We start from the raw sequence: 18,961 nt of genomic DNA, 5'->3' as shown, positions 1-18,961 counted from the left end.
CAGTTGTCCAAGCATTTCACTACATATCGTACTGTGTATGACTGTGTACGTGACAAATAAAATTTGAATTTGAATTTGTTCTAACATGAAAAGGATATTGTTAGAACAATAACGCTTTCATGTTATAATGTGATATAGCTCTATTTTTCTTTTGTCTGCGTGGCAGCTCTCTGCTTCCATAGTAAGATCTCAAATGAATGCTTTAAAAGTTTTTCATTAAATTCACTCCTTAGATATATACATGTTGTTTTTTGCTTTGAAGTTACATCTACTGTCATCATCAGAAGGTAATCTTTGGTCTTAACTGACCTAAAGCTGAAGAAATTATATGAGGAAAGACTGGATTATAAAAGTATTGACAGCACGTATAATAATGTTGCAGTCTGTCTCTGTGAGCTGAATGAAGAACTCAGAGTTTTGATAAAGACAGCGTCAGTGTGGAAGTTGCATTGGTAGAATTGGTTTTCATATTTGATTCAGGGTCTGCCTGCTGTATAAGCTTGCTCCATGTAGTAACAGCCCATCACAAACTCTGCATGGGGCACATTTCAAGACAACGGCTGATTCTTCATCTCCCCATTCCCTCTTTCTCTTTCTTCTTTCATCTCCTTGAAAGGAGTCATCCCCCCTCACTCCTTCACCCCCTCCCACACACACACACACACACACACACACACACACACGCACGCACGCACGCACACACACCAATTTCCTTTTTTCTGTTGCTGATTAGACTCTCTATTGAGTTGTAACTCTCTCAGCTTTCCACAGGAGGCCTTTATTTTTAATTTAAGATTGACATTACTTTTGGATATGCTGCAGAAAGGAATTTATTACTGCAAAATCAAAAAACGGAAAATCCCTTGAAATTATATTTCGCAAAGGGAATTGACCAGTATATGACATAAAATTAATTCTTATCCACAGAGCTGCGTGAATCTGTTGAACCACACACACACACACAAAAAAAAAAAAAAAAAAAAAAAAAAAAAAAATCACAAAAACAAAACAAAGCTTCTCAGCTGTCTTTGTGTGAAGTGAATTTTGTTGCCAGACCTGGTTTAGCCTAGATGAGTCAAAGTAATTTCCCTTCATAGTATAATAATTATGAACGCAATAATACTTGAGTGTTTTTTTTATTCTGATTTGAACTAAATGCCTCATAGATGTGCAACATTGAGTTTCTCTAACAGCTAGAGAGAATGGACCAGTGAAATGTAAGTGGAAATGGCCATTCAGTATCATGTTATGTACATCTATCCGCTCCTGTAGGATGGTGTTTAAGCAGTTTGTATGAATCCACATCATTTAGAGTTATGAAGCACTTTCCTAAAGATGCGAAAATGGACAGAAGGAAATACTCACACTCGACACAGTGTCAAGCATTATTGACGGTATTATGTTGTGTATAAAATTTCTTTTGAACATTCTGTGTCATGTGCATTGTGGACCTTTTTTTGCATTTTCACACAATTTGAATAAAACAAGCCCGTTATAGGTAACTGGGTCAAGCAAGGTCAACATTCTGAGGTCATCAGTACAAATCAATCTTCTATCATTACGCCTGTTGCTCTTTTTTCACCTTTCTCATTGATATCAACTGACAAGTGCCAGCGATGCTTTTGTGGAAACTACATAAAGAATAGCAATCACATCTCCGTGAATGACTGTCCTACTTTGGTAATGCTTAATGACCTCCAAATTAAACTTCACTCCAATTATTGAGGACATTGATGAAGTGTCTGATACAATTATTACAACCAAACTTTTCGCTGCTCTACTTTTTCAGACAAGGATAACGCTGCTTCATTTAGTGAGCTCCAGAGTGATTTAGTCATCCTTTGGATGACTAAATGATAGGAAGTCACTTGTGTTCCTTTTCTTTCCCAATTCTAAATTTACACTGCTTCTTCCCTAACTGAGCCTCAATTACCACTGAACTGAGCAATTCCATAATCCACAACAGCAACATAAGAAAAAGGATGTTTATATTTTAAGGAAACACGGGAAAATTGATATTTCAGTTTCTTCCCCAATACATTCTCGCTATGGTTTGATTAATTATCACATAATTAAGTCAGCTGTTATATTTATACAATTAATTATAGGATATTGTCGTATCTGACTTGAAATATCTGATTCTGAAACAAACAAAAAAAAAGCAGGAAAAAAGAAGGAGGTCATTAAAACTAAAGAATGTGCTGCAGATTTTTAAAAACATCTAAAGCAAGTTTTGGTGCTTAGGAGAATATAAAGAGAAAGTCGGACCACATGGGATTAAATTTTAAATGATCGATAATATTGACTGAAAAATCAATAATGCAAGAACAGCAATATCTCACGAGTTGACCCAATGTTCTGAATACAAATCTGTGCGTCAACAGTTTGGTACTTGTGTCTATGTCCATTTACTTCATGCTTGATTAAAGGTTGCTGCATACTGCTATGCCGTACATACAGAATAAGCAAAAGCCACAGGTACTCTTCATCTATACTTTTGAGTGTGTAGTTGGTGATTGCTATGCTTAATGGTCTGTCTGTGCGGCATTGATGAAAATACTTTATTTTGCACAAGCTAGATTAGTTTTGCAAGAAATGTATGATTGCAGTGTAATTTAACCCAGGTGATAAGGGCTCAATTAATTGTATTATTCATCATCTACTGATTTGTATGTTTGCACAAATAAATCTAAACTGTTTTTAGCAGCTTATAAATATGTCTGCGACCCTGTCAAGAGAATGTCACAGCTTTCTCACTCCAGCATGAGCTTTCTTCCGTAGTGACAGTGAGCAGGAAGGAGCTGGTAAGGAAAATTAATAAAAAGATATTCATTTTAGAAGTAAGGGGCTCTTCTGGGACTAATTTTGAACAGTGACATGATATGATATAATGATTCAAAACAGAAGCAGAAATATGCGGCAACTACAACTACGACAACTGGCATTGGCTTACATCGTTATAGACTTCACTCATAGACTCACAGACTTCACAAGATTTTGCAACAGAAGAGATAAAGAAAGAGAGGTTGAGGGAACTTTACTCTTTAACTCCCTCTGTTTCCTTGTTTCGCTTAGACCCAAAGCAAATCTAAGCCAGGAGACCTCTTGTATTCTGGCCAAGAATAGAAAAGGAAAGAGTGATGAACAGAAGAAAATGTGTGTAGAGCTCATAAATCTGATCAAGATGTTGTTTCCATTTGTTACGACCCGGCTCAAAAGCCACAACATAAAAAAGGAGATGAATACCAGAGTATGGGTGAGAAGAGGTTTTATTAGTGATGGCCCGCTTGAAGCTGACGCTCCGGAGCGTGTGTCGAAAAAAACAACACACTGGTTCAGAAGCACTGTGTCGAGGCTTGCTTCGTTTGGCAAAAGTCACGTGACCAGTGACGTCCGAAGCTTCATTACGCACGTAACTGCTTCGGTACCTGATTCAAACGGATATAAGGAAGTGAATCATCCACGGGATTCGTGGAGTGTGTTGATGGTGACAGATAGCGACGAGGTGATCATTCCACTGACAGATATGGAGCCAGCGAGGAAGAGAGGACGTTCTGGCGTGTGGGAATATTTTGAGTTGATTTTGCTCAATTCATTTTATCTGCCGAAGTGAAAAACTTGAAATGTCCAAAATCATGTTTTCATAATGTAAATATCATTACAGCATATGACTTTAGGAACACTTCCATGTGAATTAAAGCTAATGAAGACTACAAAAATGTATTTGACACTATATGTACATTACATTGCTACACAGTTTAGAAAATCATTTTGTTTATTGTTTTTAGGTGATAGTCTGCAGGACCCAGGGATACCTGCATATCTACCAACTTACAGTGTAGTTCCTGCACTCCACAGCCTCTTCTGTTCCATGCAAGTGGATTTTCTCCAGGGCAGGAGAAACTATTTCTAAGAAAAGAAACAGACTCAGCCAGCGCACAGTAACACTAATCCTCTTTTTAAATGTAAATAACAAAAGGGCTACCTGACATAGATCATGTTTTTACTTTGCAAGTTCTTGATTAGGGGTGGGTTTTGATTATCGCTTTTCTGATTACAATCCATGCTAAATTGAATAAAGTGATATTGATTCATTAAAATCCCGTGTCGATTTGTAAATTAACGTTATTATGCCTGAAACGCCAGCATCTCAGGTTAAACCTCACAACATGTCGTCAAACACCATACAGCTAAAACAGTAACTGGGAGCAGGTTTACGGATTCTGCATACAAACGTGAACACAGAGCGCGGACCCGACGCGTCAGAGTCAGATTTTGGTGTGTCGTCGGGTCCGCGCTGTGTTTGCCTCTTTTTTTTTTCGCTGGCTTCTGCAGCTGCAGGTTTCATAACTCTCTGTTTACATCTCTAATTAAGTCTCACATGTGTCAGCTTTCTTATTATGGATATATACTGATACATGACCAGAATTGTAATATTTCTGACTGAGGCAAAACTTTCCAGATTCCAATCAAATTGAATCGGATCCTGTATCGAATCAAAATGATTCTACAAATCAGTGACGATGCAGCCGTACTCAGCTTCCTAAGCATTTTCCCTTTCCAGTTCACAATCAATCCCACCCCTAGGTCAAAAATATGTATAGGACAATTGGCCTAATCTAATATTTTGTATGAACCTGTCCAGCTGTCCAGTGATTAAACGACAAGTAGATGGAGGCAGGACTTCACAGCAGGGGCATACTCCATAATGTGCTGTGCATTCTCATATGTATATTATATATATTGCTCACTTATTGTATTTACCAACATCAAGGAGTTATGAGCAAAGAAAGGCCACACCATAGTGCATGTTTAAATAGGGAAAGTTTATTGATCAAAATGTATTACGCAAATACGCATTACATTTTTTTCAGCCCCCCAATCGAGAAAACAAAACCAATTACATGTTCAAAGCAACGGAACGGTGGCCCAATATCAGAGAGAACTCCACTCTTGAGTGAGCAATGATAATTGAGCAGTCCGTTTTATTTTGCAGATTCAAGCTGCTCTTCAAAATTTTCACCACCAGATGTCACCGGAGAGGACTGTGTTGAAAAGCTTCGAGTAATGAACCGTTTTTCAATACAAGCTTCAGTGCTTCGGAAAGCTTCATTTGGCCATCACTAGGTTTTATCTTAAAATGGAATAGCAGGTTGGCTCAAATGGCTGATGCCACCAAGGCAAAGACAAGTGAGCTCCCCGGACGCTTGCCTCAGGTATGCTTTTATCCACACTTGACTAGGTGTGGCCAATTAGCACCAGCTGAACACACCGAGCAGATTAGAGGCTGCAGAGGGACGTAACACCTCCTCCCTTAAAAGGGTTCCTCTAGGACCCCTAAATTTATTAAAAGCCCCTCTGAAGCCTTCAGGTCCTTGACCCACAAACCTGGAATAAAAGTTAAAGCTAACAGAAGCACAGTGTTCACGTTATAGTTGGCATCTCTAAGCATGGATGGGCATGAGGATTTGAAGTTGCCACACTGAACACACAAAAAGTAACATGTGACCAACACAAAGGAGCACAACAGTCACAAACCCAAAATGATTACCTGGGCCCTATTTCAGGAAGCTGGTTTAGAAAACTCAGAGTGAAAAACGATACTCAGGGTTGAGTAACCCCGAACTGTCCAACTCGGAATATTCGGTTTCAGAAAGGCTGATAACAATCAGTTCAATCAACGCGGAGTTGCGTCAACCCCAAGTTAAGCGAGCGCACGAGGATACATAAAGCCCTGATCAGTGGAGCACAGATCAAGCGAGTCACCATGGAGACGGAGGGAAAGAAGGTGCGGTCGACGTATTTCACAGCGCTTGAGGCCGAAACCCTGATGGTAGCATATGCCGACAACATGCACATCTTGCAGAAAAAAAGTAACACAGCCACAGCTGCAAAAGAAAGGGAGCATGCATGGCAAAACATAGCCGACAGAGTCAATGCGTGAGTGCAAATGTAAACATTGATCTAGGGATCTCCACCCATTTAACACGGTAATGTACTATATCCTATCTATTATCATTGTATACATTTAATGTTGTGATGTGATGTGAGCGCAGGTGCAACCCAACAGGCCCCAAACGTGCCTGGCAGCAAGTAAAAATGAAATACAAAAATATAGTCCAAACAGGTGAGGTGTAATTGTATTACGAGCCATAGTGCTTGGTCTGTTTGTCCCATGCAAATCAATTGCAGTTAGAGGCTACATTCATTGTCTTTCTGTAAGCACTCATTGAAATTATCTGAGCACATTACAAGTACATATTTGCTTACTCTGTATGCTCAAATATGAGCCGTTATAGCCAACAGAAAAAAAGCGGATGCCCGAAAAACAGGTGGGGGTCCTCCACCACCACCACTCACAGAGGCTGAGCAGTTGGCCCTCAGCCAAAACAGTGGGCGCCCAGTGGCTGAAGGCATCTCTGCGGGGACATCCTCTGAGGCAATAACCCCGCAAGACACAAGTGCCTACATAAGAGGTAAATCCAAAACAATACATGATGTGCATACATCCTTTCTTCACAGTCACCTTTGCAGTGCGACACATTCATTTGATGAACTCCTTACCAAAATGAACTATGTTGTAGTGAAGTTATTGTCCTACTGATTTTGCCTTCCCTCAGTGTCGGTTGTCTTTGAGAGCATAATGACAATGAGGTGTACGGTGATTGGTATGTCTGTTAATTGCCAGTTAGGCCCTAGTAAGTTATGAGTGACCTGTATGAACCCCATATTCTTTCAGTTGATGGTGATGGTGTACTGCAGGGGTGCTCAATCCCAGTCCTCGAGAGCTACTGTCCTGCAGCTTTTAGATGCATCCCTACTCCAACACAGCTGAATCAAATGTTTGATCACCTCTTCAGCATGCCATCAAGTTTGGAGAAGGCCTGATAACAAGCCATTCATTTGATTCAGCTGTGTCGGAACAAGGATGCATCTAAAAGCTGCAGGACAGTAGCTCTCGAGGACTGGGATTGAGCACCCCTGGTGTACTGCATCTGGTGCAGCTCCCTGTTGAGCCAGACCAACATGCAGTTGTGAGTACTCGTAATACTCCACAGACTACATGTGTCAACAGTAGAACAGCAATGTTGTTAATGTCTCCACTACAGGCAAATGATGACGAAACAATGACAACTGTTACAGAGGAGGACGCAACAGAGACACACCATGAGGTTTACATCTTACAGTGGAAAATATAACAACTGAATACAATGTGGTACTATGATAACACCATGGACTTACTATGTCCCTGACAGAGTGATGATGGAAATGAAGAGGAAGAGGGTCCAGCCACTCCTCCAACAAACCTTTCCACAGTAGGATGTTCAGCACTGAGTCACAACCAACCTAAGTAGGCATGTACTATGGATGTCAATGCTATGTCCTGTGTTGCAATAGCTCCCTGTAAAGCAGCTGTACAAGACATATTTGGTCAAGAAAATACAGAAGTGCGACATGGAAATGGTACACCTCAAGCAGCAGATCCAAAAGTCCAAGTTGGAGATTTTACTGCTGGAACAACAGTTAAGGGTGGGTGAAGTGGTCAGAGATGGACGAATTATGTCAGTGTTTGTACAACATACTAATATACCTATTTATACCTTGTGTACAGGACATACAGGGCGACCAATAAATCCAGTTGACCAAAGAATCTGTGTATTCGTCTTGTAACATGTTGAGGTGACGGGTCACAGGAAATGATTGTGACATACAGTGGGGCAAAAAAGTATTTAGTCAGCCACCGATTGTGCAAGTTCCCCCACCTAAAATGATGACAGAGGTCAGTAATTTGCACCAGAGGTACACTTCAACTGTGAGAGACAGAATGTGAAAAAAAAAAAAAAAAAAAAAATCCATGAATCCACATGGTAGGATTTGTAAAGAATTTATTCGTAAATCAGGGTGGAAAATAAGTATTTGGTCAATAACAAAAATACAACTCAATACTTTGTAACATAACCTTTGTTGGCAATAACAGAGGTCAAACGTTTACTATAGGTCTTTAGCAGGTTTGCACACACAGTAGCTGGTATTTTGGCCCATTCCTCCATGCAGATCTTCTCGAGAGCAGTGATGTTTTGGGGCTGTCGCCGAGCAACACGGACTTTCAACTCCCGCCACAGATTTTCTATGGGGTTGAGGTCTGGAGACTGGCTAGGCCACTCCAGGACTTTCAAATGCTTCTTACGGAGCCACTCCTTTGTTGCCCGGGCGGTGTGTTTTGGATCATTGTCATTTTGGAAGACCCAGCCTCGTTTCATCTTCAAAGTTCTCACTGATGGAAGGAGGTTTTGGCTCAAAATCTCACGATACGTGGCCCCATTCATTCTGTCCTTAACACGGATCAGTCGTCCTGTCCCCTTGGCAGAAAAACAGCCCCATAGCATGATGTTTCCACCCCCATGCTTCACAGTAGGTATGGTGTTCTTGGGATGCAACTCAGTATTCTTCTTCCTCCAAACACGACCAGTTGAGTTTATACCAAAAAGTTCTACTTTGGTTTCATCTGACCACATGACATTCTCCCAATCCTCTGCTGTATCATCCATGTGCTCTCTGGCAAACTTCAGACGGGCCTGGACATGCACTGGCTTCAGCAGCGGAACACGTCTGGCACTGCGGGATTTGATTCCCTGCCGTTGTAGTGTGTTACTGATGGTGACCTTTGTTACTTTGGTCCCAGCTCTCTGCAGGTCATTCACCAGGTCCCCCCGTGTGGTTCTGGGATCTTTGCTCACCGTTCTCATGATCATTTTGACCCCACGGAATGAGATCTTGCGTGGAGCCCCAGATCGAGGGAGATTATCAGTGGTCTTGTATGTCTTCCATTTTCTGATGATTGTTCCCACAGTTGATTTTTTCACACCCAGCTGCTTGCCTATTGTAGATTCACTCTTCCCAGTCTGGTGCAGGTCTACAATACTTTTCCTGGTGTCCTTCGAAAGCTCTTTGGTCTTGGCCATGGCGGAGTTTGGAGTCTGACTGTTTGAGGCTGTGGACAGGTGTCTTTTATACAGATGATGAGTTCAAACAGGTGCCATTCATACAGGTAACGAGTGGGGGACAGAAAAGCTTCTTACAGAAGACGTTACAGGTCTGTGAGAGCCAGAGATTTTCCTTGTTTGAGGTGACCAAATACTTATTTTCCACCCTAATTTACGAATAAATTCTTTACAAATCCTACCATGTGAATTCATGGATTTTTTTTTTCACATTCTGTCTCTCACAGTTGAAGTGTACCTCTGGTGCAAATTACTGACCTCTGTCATCATTTTAAGTGGGGGAACTTGCACAATCGGTAGCTGACTAAATACTTTTTTGCCCCACTGTATGGTGTCTCCGACTACTCTTCCATCCTGTATGTTCGTGGGTGGGTCAGGATGTACATCGTGTGGATCACTGCTGATGTCTGGTTCAGATGGACAGTGTTCTCCTCTAATTGTGGCAATGTTGTGAAGAATCACACATGCCACAATAATGTCACATGCCCTTTCTGGGGCGACCCTGAGTCTTTGCAGGCACTGGAACTGGGCCTTGAGCATTCCGATGGTCATTTCAACTCTGGCCCGTGTCCTGCAATGGGCCAGATTATATCACTGCTGTGGGCCCGGTTCAGGGTCAGGGTAAGGGGTAAGCAAATAGGGTAAACATGGATACCCCCTATCACCAAGCAAGTAGCCAGTGACCTCTCCTAGGACAGAAGGATACACGTCAGTGCAAACGTCCCTGTAGCAATTGGTCTCTGTATATTTCAAAGTATTTTCGACCCACCATGTCCAAATTTGGTGCTCAGTGTACATTCACGGAAAATTCGTGAGTCATGAACAGAGCCTGGCCACTTGGCTTCCACATTTGTGATGATGTTGGCAGCATCACATATGATCTTCACAGTGCAGAGAACACAAATTAGCATCCATTACTATAATGACATCACTTGTTAGTGTGAAATACTACAGGGAACTATGTACCTGTACATTAATGCTGTGGAAAGACTTCCTGTTCGCATAGTCTCCTTCATTTACTGAAGGAGCAATGATTGGAATGTGAGTGCCATCTATACAGCCAATCACGCCTGGGAACCCTGAAAATAGCTGCAACATGTAAGTAGTAGTTCATGTATCACCACATCATGGATTAGGTTTTGTTCATCCTGATACCTGCAATTTTGTGGAATCCCTCTTTGATGAATCTTGTGGGTCTGTGACCGGGGAACACCACAAACGAGTGCAGGAGACGTTTCAGTGCAACTGTAACATTGCTGACTGCCCAACAGACGGTAGCCTTGGAAACGTGCTCAGCATCACCAATATTGTACAGAAAGCTCCCGTTTGCAAAAAAAAACAAACAAAAAAAAAAACAAAAAACGGAGTGCAGTACAAATAATATGTAATGAACTGAAAGCATGTCCGCGATGTGTCACATGGGCAATATTAGGCCTGAGGATGTTATCCAAATAAATTATGGATTGTGCTGAAAAACGGTAACGTTCACACAGGAAATCATCAGGGAATGATAAAATGTCCAAACGCGCTCTAACCACTCTCTCCCGGCGAAGAGCTCTGCAGAGAATTTGGGCTCCAACATCTACTGGCTCTTCAAGGAAGGGGCACGCCATGTCTGACACTTCCTACAGTCAGGTTTCCGACAAAGAGGCGGAGAAAGTCAGGGTTAGTTGCAGTAAACCTGCTAGGGGGCAGGTTAGCTTCATGGAGTGTGTCATCATGGTGACTCACTCAGGCTTCATCTGAACTCGCTTTGTGAAACCGAAGACCCAGAGTTTTCGTTCACTCGGGGTATACTTACTCAGAGTTTGCACTAAACCGGCTTCCTGAAATAGGGCCCTGATCTGCTACAACACAAAACCAAAAGTAGCAACAAATAATCACAACTAAGTGATCTGTTGTCTCCACCACACAAACAGTCACATACAAGTGGCCCTATACCACAACAAGTTACTTTAATCCAAAAAGTTCAGGAAATCAAGCACACTAGTGACCAACCACAAAATGGAGAGCTATGGCCACACAATGATCACATCAAGGGTGGCTCAGCACCCCACAGTGTTATTGCCATCACCTGGCCAACAACACTCACAAGTGATCCAAGAAAATAGCCATATTCCCCACAACACTAAAGGTCACATCACAAAACACTCACCTCACAAGGATCTCATTAGCATCCATCAACACTGACATATGCACACACATGGTGTACACACAATGCCAACTTAAAAACAGCCTACCTGCCTCAGCTACAGACCATAATCATGAATGGTCTCAAACCTCCTACCAAGTTTGGTGCCACTGATTTACTATGTGCAACTCCCATCCTAAAATGCTAAAAAACAATAAAACTTTACCTGTCTAGTCTTCAGTGGTGTACCGGGCTCGAGGCACCTTTAAACGCAAACTCAAGGATAGGCAGCAGACCGGGGTACAGTCTCCCACCAAACCCTGAAGCGTACCCCCACCCAGGATAACCACCAAACACAATAAACTAAAACAAAAAAGCAAAACAACAAACAAGTGCTTCGATGGAAGGGCAGCACAGCCACCCAGCTGAAACACACTTACTAAAGGGAGTTTGCGCAATTACAGTGACCACCATCACTCACCCACTTAAAAGCAAAACAAAAAACTGATATTCAATCTCCACTAAAATGTCCAAATATCCAGGACGAGCTGCCACTTATGTTACGACCCAGCTCAAAAGACGCAATATAAAAAAGGAGACGAATACCAGAGCATGGGTGAGAAGAGGTTTTATCTTAAAATGGAATAGCAGGTTGGCTCAAATGACTGCTGCCACCAAGGCAAAGACAAGTCAGCTCCCCAGACGCTTGCCTCAGGTATGCTTTTATCCACACCTGACTAGGTGTGGCCAATTAGCACCAGCTGAACACACTGAGCAGATTAGAGGCTGCAGAGGGACATAACACATTGTTATTCATATAATTGTGTATTAGGAACCAGATGGCTTATGTGGCATTGTTACGTTCCCTTGAGGGGTCTAGGCGGTGAGGGGGAAGTAACAAAATGTGTCCGGGTCAGAAAAAGGAGACAGAGGCAAAATGGTTAAATGAAAGAGTTTTATTAAAGTTTCTATTAATATTCAACTAAAAGAGACGGACAAGCCGCTATTACCATTTAAGGAAACAAACAAAACTCAAGCGTTGGTCAATAAAGTAAAACGTAAGTCAAAAAGAGAGAGCAGCTCACTAGCTGCAAACACACAGCTTGCAAGCTGCAACAGAACACCCACAGCTCACTAGCAGCAACCATCAAACACACAGCTCACTCGCTGTAACCATTCACATGGCACTCTGCCCCAGAGCTCACCTTTCCCTGGGCTTAAATACTTAATTACTGATGGGAGTCAGCTGTGTAAAAGAGAAAGGGTGGCACCTCAGACAGAAGAGATTGAAGGACACGCCCACACAGGCACCTTCAGGGGGAGGCCCTGCTAGGGCCGTAACAGGCAGTGTGTGTGTGTGTGTGTGTGTGTGTGTGTTTTGTGAATGGAGATTAGAAGCTGTGGGTGCTTTTGCACAGGAAGGGAAAAAAAAACACAACTGGAGTAGGTTATTCATGCTTGTATAACTACCCAGGCTTCATTTACAACTTCCAGTGGATGAAAAAATTGAGTTAAGAAAAACAGAAACAAAGGATGAGGAAAAAATAAATAAATGAGAAATAGAAGTGCAGAGGAAATGTGGGGGAGTACCTGGATGGAAAGAGAATGAGGAAATACCAGCTAGTGACACAGGGAAATACATGGCACCTGTTCCTTCCTAGTGCCTAAAGAAAACTCTTTTGGCACACAAGATGTGAGGTTTTTTGGCTTCCCTGCTGTTTGGAAACAAGGTAATGAATGATACAAGCATGCAGTGTGGTGCTGTGAGCTAAATGCTATAAACAGTGTGACCTAATGACTGAGCCACATACACACTTTGTTCAGCTTAATCTTGTATTACCAAAGTGTCCCCTCAAGACAAAGCACATACAAGACTGGGTGCAAAAACGTTAGTGGAAATCATCTGGAAATGCAACATTTACAAAAAGCACATGCTACAAATTTTCAAAGTGGTAAATGGTAAATGGCCTGTATTTGTATAGCGCTTTTACTAGTCCCCCCTAGGGACCCCAAAGCGCATTACACACCCAGTCATCCACCCATTCACACACACAAGTGCAATTTACAACTGTTTTTTTTTTCATTCATGTAATGTTTTTACTTAAATTATGGTTTATACACTTAGTGCAAATCATGTAGAAATCATTTAGCTCTAAACTTTAAGAATAAGGCATACTGTGGAAAAAAAAAACACAGTGGAACACAAGTCAGTAGAATTCATTCAGTTGAAGACAATGAAGGTTAGCAAAAACAAATTCCAATTCATCTAAAAGTTGTTTGGTGGAACAAAGTGGTGCCAAACAATGTCCGCAATAGAAACATGCACAAACAGTGAGTTTACAAAAACAACAACAAAAAAACAAAAAAAAAACAACCAAATACCAGTCAGTTGCACAAAAGACTAACTTGAATAGATCTCAAAGCAAATGCTTTTTCATTTCATTTTTAGTTTTAGGAAAACAACAACAACCTAGCAAAGGGGACACAAGGCAGTGTGCTCCTCATGTCTGTCTATGAGGACAGCAACAGTGGTAAGGTGCAAAATGGACAGATGTAGAAATGAATACATCAGAGGGACAGCTCAGGTTGGGCAGTGTGGAGACAAAGTTAGAGAGGCAGGGCTGACATGGTCTGGATATGTGCAGTGGATGTATTGGGAAAAGGGTGTTGAATATGGAGCTGCCAAGCTGGAGGAAAAGACCATAGAGAAGATTCATAGATGCAGTTAAGGAGGACAAGCAGAGGGTTGGTGTGACAGAAGAGGGTGCTAGGGATAGGGTGAGATGGACGCAGATCTGCTATGGTGACTCCTAAAGGGACCGGCTAAAAAGAGAAGAAGAAGAATGCTTTTAGTGTAGTACCTTCTGCCATCATAAATGCTCTTTATGCTAAAATATTTTCATAGCACCATAAAGAATTCATTTACAGTGCAAAGAACCATCTTGCAGTGCACGCATCAAAAACCATACATTAGGATCATTATAGGTACGTTGGCTAAAAGCATCCAGTAAATTATATGTTTGGCGGAGCAATCACTCTCCTTCACTCTGCATAATATCAGCATAGCAATGAGCAGGTGAATTACATGAGCGTCTTTTCTTTCTGCAGTATAAGTAGCAGCGGCGCATTGCAAATTACGCCTATGAAAGAAAAATATGCTGTAATGGGAATATTTAAGTCTCCCTATGGATAACATGGAATACCAGATAGCCACATGATGGTAATTCACTTTGCTTGGATGAGTGTGCTTTGACATCGTTGTCAGGTACCAAGCTATTTTGCCCTCAGGACATGGTAAGATGTTTACATGATACTCACAGACACGAGTCTCATTGACATGCTTCCGTCTCAACACGCGAGTAGATGCTATGCAGTAAATAAATTTGCATCTAGGAAAGAAAAGATTAGCTAGTTTTCCCTGCTCAAATTCAAATCCTGTTGACATACATGTATAAACCTACTCTTCCATACACAGCCTTTCATTACCGCCGGGCAGACAGAAAAACGTTTTAGATTATCAGCTTCATTATTTTGAACACACGAAAGGCAATGTGTGCTGAATAACCTGACTCTAAATTATTCCCTCAGGCCCTTAAGTCAAATTAAACCTGGTCCGATGCATTTGTATGTGGAGCAGTGCAACCGACTCGGTCGGTGTTTGCTTGCTGATTTTAAAATGTAATTAAAACCATTTTAACCTCTGTAAGGTAAATTGTTCCTGATAATCAGGAGAGAAATCCTTGCAGGTTACGTTTGTCAAAACACAACCATGCTGCATGTTAGCGTCTAACCACAGGATTGATCAGAATTCACTCTGTATGATGTTTTTTTCCCCTAGAATTAGATTTGCCACGAGTTCTGATGCTGCCAATCACACCAAAATCATAAGTCAGAGTATTCGTGAAAAGTACAAGCTTCTTGAAAAAAAGAAAAGAATAAAATAAAGCACATCATTTTCTGACAAATTACACTTTGATTAGATTTCTGTTGCAATCACAGTATCAAAAATGCTTCTTCAACTTTCCAAAGAAGAAATTTGAAATGCTGAAAATTAGCTTTTAGCAATTTATGCACAGAATGTTTGGCCCAAGTTAGGTGTGTCCTTAAAGCACAACAGACAAATTGTCTGGTAGTTTCCTGATTTATTAGTTTTCTACGAGTGATCTGCAGGGCCCATTTTCACGTGTAATAGGCCACAGTTTGTTTTCTTTCAGAAAATAAATAAGAAATCATGATGTTGTGTCTATGCATTGAAAATTGAATTTGTGGTTGGACAAAATCAGTCTAGTGACCAGCTAGAAAAAGCTAGTATTTGGGTGTCAAGATGGCATGTGATTGACGTTCAACGTTTCTCTTTAATGTGCACGCAGCATGTGTGTAAAAGTTGCATATTTGTATTCATCCCATAGATGGCGCTACTCAGAGGAAATGTTTGATTATTTGAAATAAACATAATAATGTTAAGTTGAAGTATTAATTAGATGTTTGTACACAATTTTACTGGCTAATTTCACATCATGTGGTAGAATTATGTCTTTTTTATGAAGATGCTACCAGTTGCATGTATTATGCATTTAAATCTTTTCATCTTCAAAAAACACTTGATAGATCAATATGCACCAATCTCACGCTGTCATTTCTAATTATATGTGGTAAATTTACAGTACTAATCATTTTTCCCAGACTGCAAGAATTAAAATACAAAATAATATTAAGTGCTATGCTACTGTATTTTATTTTATTTTTTTTTTATTTCCATATCTGGTACAAAATCACATATTTTATAGTCAGTTTCTCAGTCAGTTATTTAAATATATCATTTTTGCATGCGATAACATCCCGATTCGACATGCAGATGTTAATTATTAATTCTAATTGTTAAACATTAACATTTAAATGCAGTTATATTATGATTAACATATGCATTTTAATTATAGTCTCAATCCTACATTTTAAACATGTCATTTAAGATCAAGAATTGATTAATCACTTCGTGGCCAATCACTCATGTGAGAGTCAGAGGATGCACTCTGCAGGTGTGTTTGAGAATGGGTGTGCTGCAGTGTTTGTATGCTTTCAATGTATAGTTGAATTGCTAATTTGAGCAGATGCTGCGTGTGTGCACACATATAGCCAGAGAGGCGAGTGTACTGGCATGCAAGAATTTTGAAACAAGACAAACACACGCAGATGGAGAAAGAAGCAGGAAGATACAGATAATTACACATGCTTATCATGGAGTTTTAACTGTTTATTATCCAGCCTACACCAAACTGAGAGCTACCACACACCTACAAGTCAAGTAGATTCTGTTTGTTTAGTGTAGCTGTGAATCAGAACAGAGTGTAAAGTGTAAAGTCAAATCTTGGATCATTGTGACATCATCAGAGAAATGTTGAAGTTGTTAAAGACTGGCAAGCAGGTCGATTGCTCAAAAACTTTGTTTATATCTAAAATGTTAAAACAGGCTTTAGTCATAGTTCTCATTTGTTTTTCTTCTGTGTTTATATACTACAAAATAGAGGAAAATATGGTGACAGTGGGAGTTTCAGACGAGTGAGAGAATGAGACTCGCTGTTTGCGATAATTAATGCGGTAATTTGCAAATCATGCTGTAAAACTATTGCCGCAAAAGGCAGCAGTACCACAAAATTATTCCACCAGGTGAAAAGTCATCCATTGCAAAATTAAGAGTGTTTTAAACTTCATGTGAACGTCTCCCACACACCAAAGAAAACTAAATAAACCAGCTATGTTACGAGTTTCAGCAAGAGAAACGGCACGGGAGGTTTGAGTCCATGTTATTGTTTATCGAACATGAAGTATATTTGTGGTCTTCTTTTGCCGTTGGTTCAGTGAATTTTGGTCGTGACGTGATGAAACTTAGAGTTTTGGAATCTGTGAGATCTCTGCTTTTAGACAATGTGTCGTTTGCTTGGTTACATAAAGATAAGTGAGTTTGTGGCGTCACTGTGTTTAGGCACATTTTGCAAAATTTTGTTGCTTTCGCGATGTTTGGTGGTTGTAGAAATTGTTTATATCAGCTTTTAGCTGAGATTTTGAGGTTTCTGTGGATACCACACATATTTACATTAAAACAAAAAACAAAAAAAAAAACACTCAACTTCACTGAGGCTTAAACTGCAGCTCACCCCCTTTGCCCCCAGTACCAGGGGCGCTGGGACTCAAGACATATCGTGATTTAGTCAAACAAACAAAAACAAAAAACAGCAGCTGGTGTATCCTAAACAAGATTTACTTCTTGCTGTTCTCAGTAAGAATGGAATATGTCCAAATTATAATGGATATATACTCTTAGGCTGTTACATAGCCCTTTACAACCAAACAATCTATCTCGATCAGCAGTGTTGGGGAGTAACGGAATACATGTACTGTTACGTATTTAAAATACAAAATATGAGTAACTGTATTCCGTTACAGTTACAGTTTAAAAAGGTGGTTATCAGAATACAGTTACTTTGTAATGAAGGGATTATACGGCTGTCTTTTCCTGTTTCATATGTTATGCTATGCCCTCTCTGTTGTTGGTAATTCCACGCCGTTGGAAACCCGAACAAAACACGCATTAAGAGGCTCTCATGCCTGTGTCTCAATCTCGCGGCCCACGTCACCTCTACTTGCATAATGATGTGACGAAATATTGTTTGAAATTACTATTCAAATACTTATTAAATATGAAGGCAATAGGCAGAGTGTTACAGGCATAGCCTTAAAGAATGTAGCCTTATGGGCAGTGTAGCCCAGTTGTAAGTAAGCTCTTAAGACTCGACTGTTTACTTTGTTCGTGTTTTCCTCCGAAACAATAAGTTCCGTTGGAGCAGCCTTTCAATGCCCCGCTCTGTCTCTTGCTAGCAAAGTTGACCCAGACAACAAAGTAAAGCTAGTTTTCGGCTACGAGCCCGACACGGAACCTGACGTATTAGCCAGAGGTCCCTTTACTACAGTCCAGAGCCACGGACCTGTTCTATATACGCACAGAATAGTTTTCTATACGAGATCTCTGCAAAAAGTGCAGCCTTACCTAATGTCCACCCTACTGTTACTCATTTAATTTTAAGATTTAAAAATCTAGTTGTGTTGGTATGGCGAGTATCCTTCAGTAATAGTAATAAATCACACAGCAATAGTACATTCATGTAGTTGTAAAAAGCATGACAATATATCAAGGAATCCAAAGTATTCAGAATGCGTTACTCTCATTGAGTAATGTAATGGAATACGTTACAAACTACATTTTGGGGCATGTATTCTGTAATCTGTAGTGGAATACATTTTAAAAGTAACCTTCCCAACACTGTCGATTAGTGGCCTGGATGTTAGTGTTCATGCGGGGAAAGAACTAGTGGAAGTCTGATCTGAACCTCCAGCTCCTCTGCAGTCTCCAATGTTGCTATCGGGCACAACCTCAGGGATCTGCCACCACCTTCAGCTGAATCAGCTTCTGCCATAGGGAGTTGTTGTGACCAGACAATCAGCTAATAACCCTGTCAAGCATGCCATAACTATTGCCATGGTGGCCAACTCAGTCCTGCAAGGTCCATTAACCCCCTCCTCCACAAGTATTCTCCCTTCTGCTTCCAAAGTAGTGCAGAGATCAGATGCAGTTTAAAGGGTCCTTTGGTTTAGCAATGTGAAAAGCTCTGGTGTAAAGGGCAACGGTCTGGTTTAACTCATGAAGCTGAAGCCTCCACCTGACCTGCTGTTACCACTGCTTCATAAGTAGTAACAGTGACAGGTCCAGGTGAACTGAACAATGGAATCAAGAAAGAAATGCACAAATCAATTTCTCCTTAAGTGAAATAACGAG

General features: G+C 40.8%; 2 long non-coding RNA genes across 2 annotated transcripts in view; one reads left to right on the top strand and one right to left on the bottom strand.

Annotated features, from left to right (window-relative positions):
• The window catches only part of LOC309695832, a 350,850-nt gene that overhangs the window by 200,762 nt on the left and 131,127 nt on the right, over positions 1-18,961 (top strand). The gene's annotated exons all lie outside the window — the stretch shown is intronic.
• The window catches only part of LOC309695834, a 237,029-nt gene continuing 231,697 nt past the window's right edge, over positions 13,630-18,961 (bottom strand). The window contains exon 4 of the long non-coding RNA XR_014273250.1: positions 13,630-13,956. This is a non-coding gene — a long non-coding RNA (uncharacterized lncRNA). The remainder of the gene's footprint in view (positions 13,957-18,961) is intronic.

The sequence above is a fragment of the Aulonocara stuartgranti genome, assembly GCF_965226115.1.
Source record: "Aulonocara stuartgranti genome assembly, chromosome: 19".
In the NCBI taxonomy this organism is placed as follows: Eukaryota; Metazoa; Chordata; class Actinopteri; order Cichliformes; family Cichlidae; genus Aulonocara; species Aulonocara stuartgranti.
This window is presented reverse-complemented; position numbering and strand designations above follow the sequence as displayed.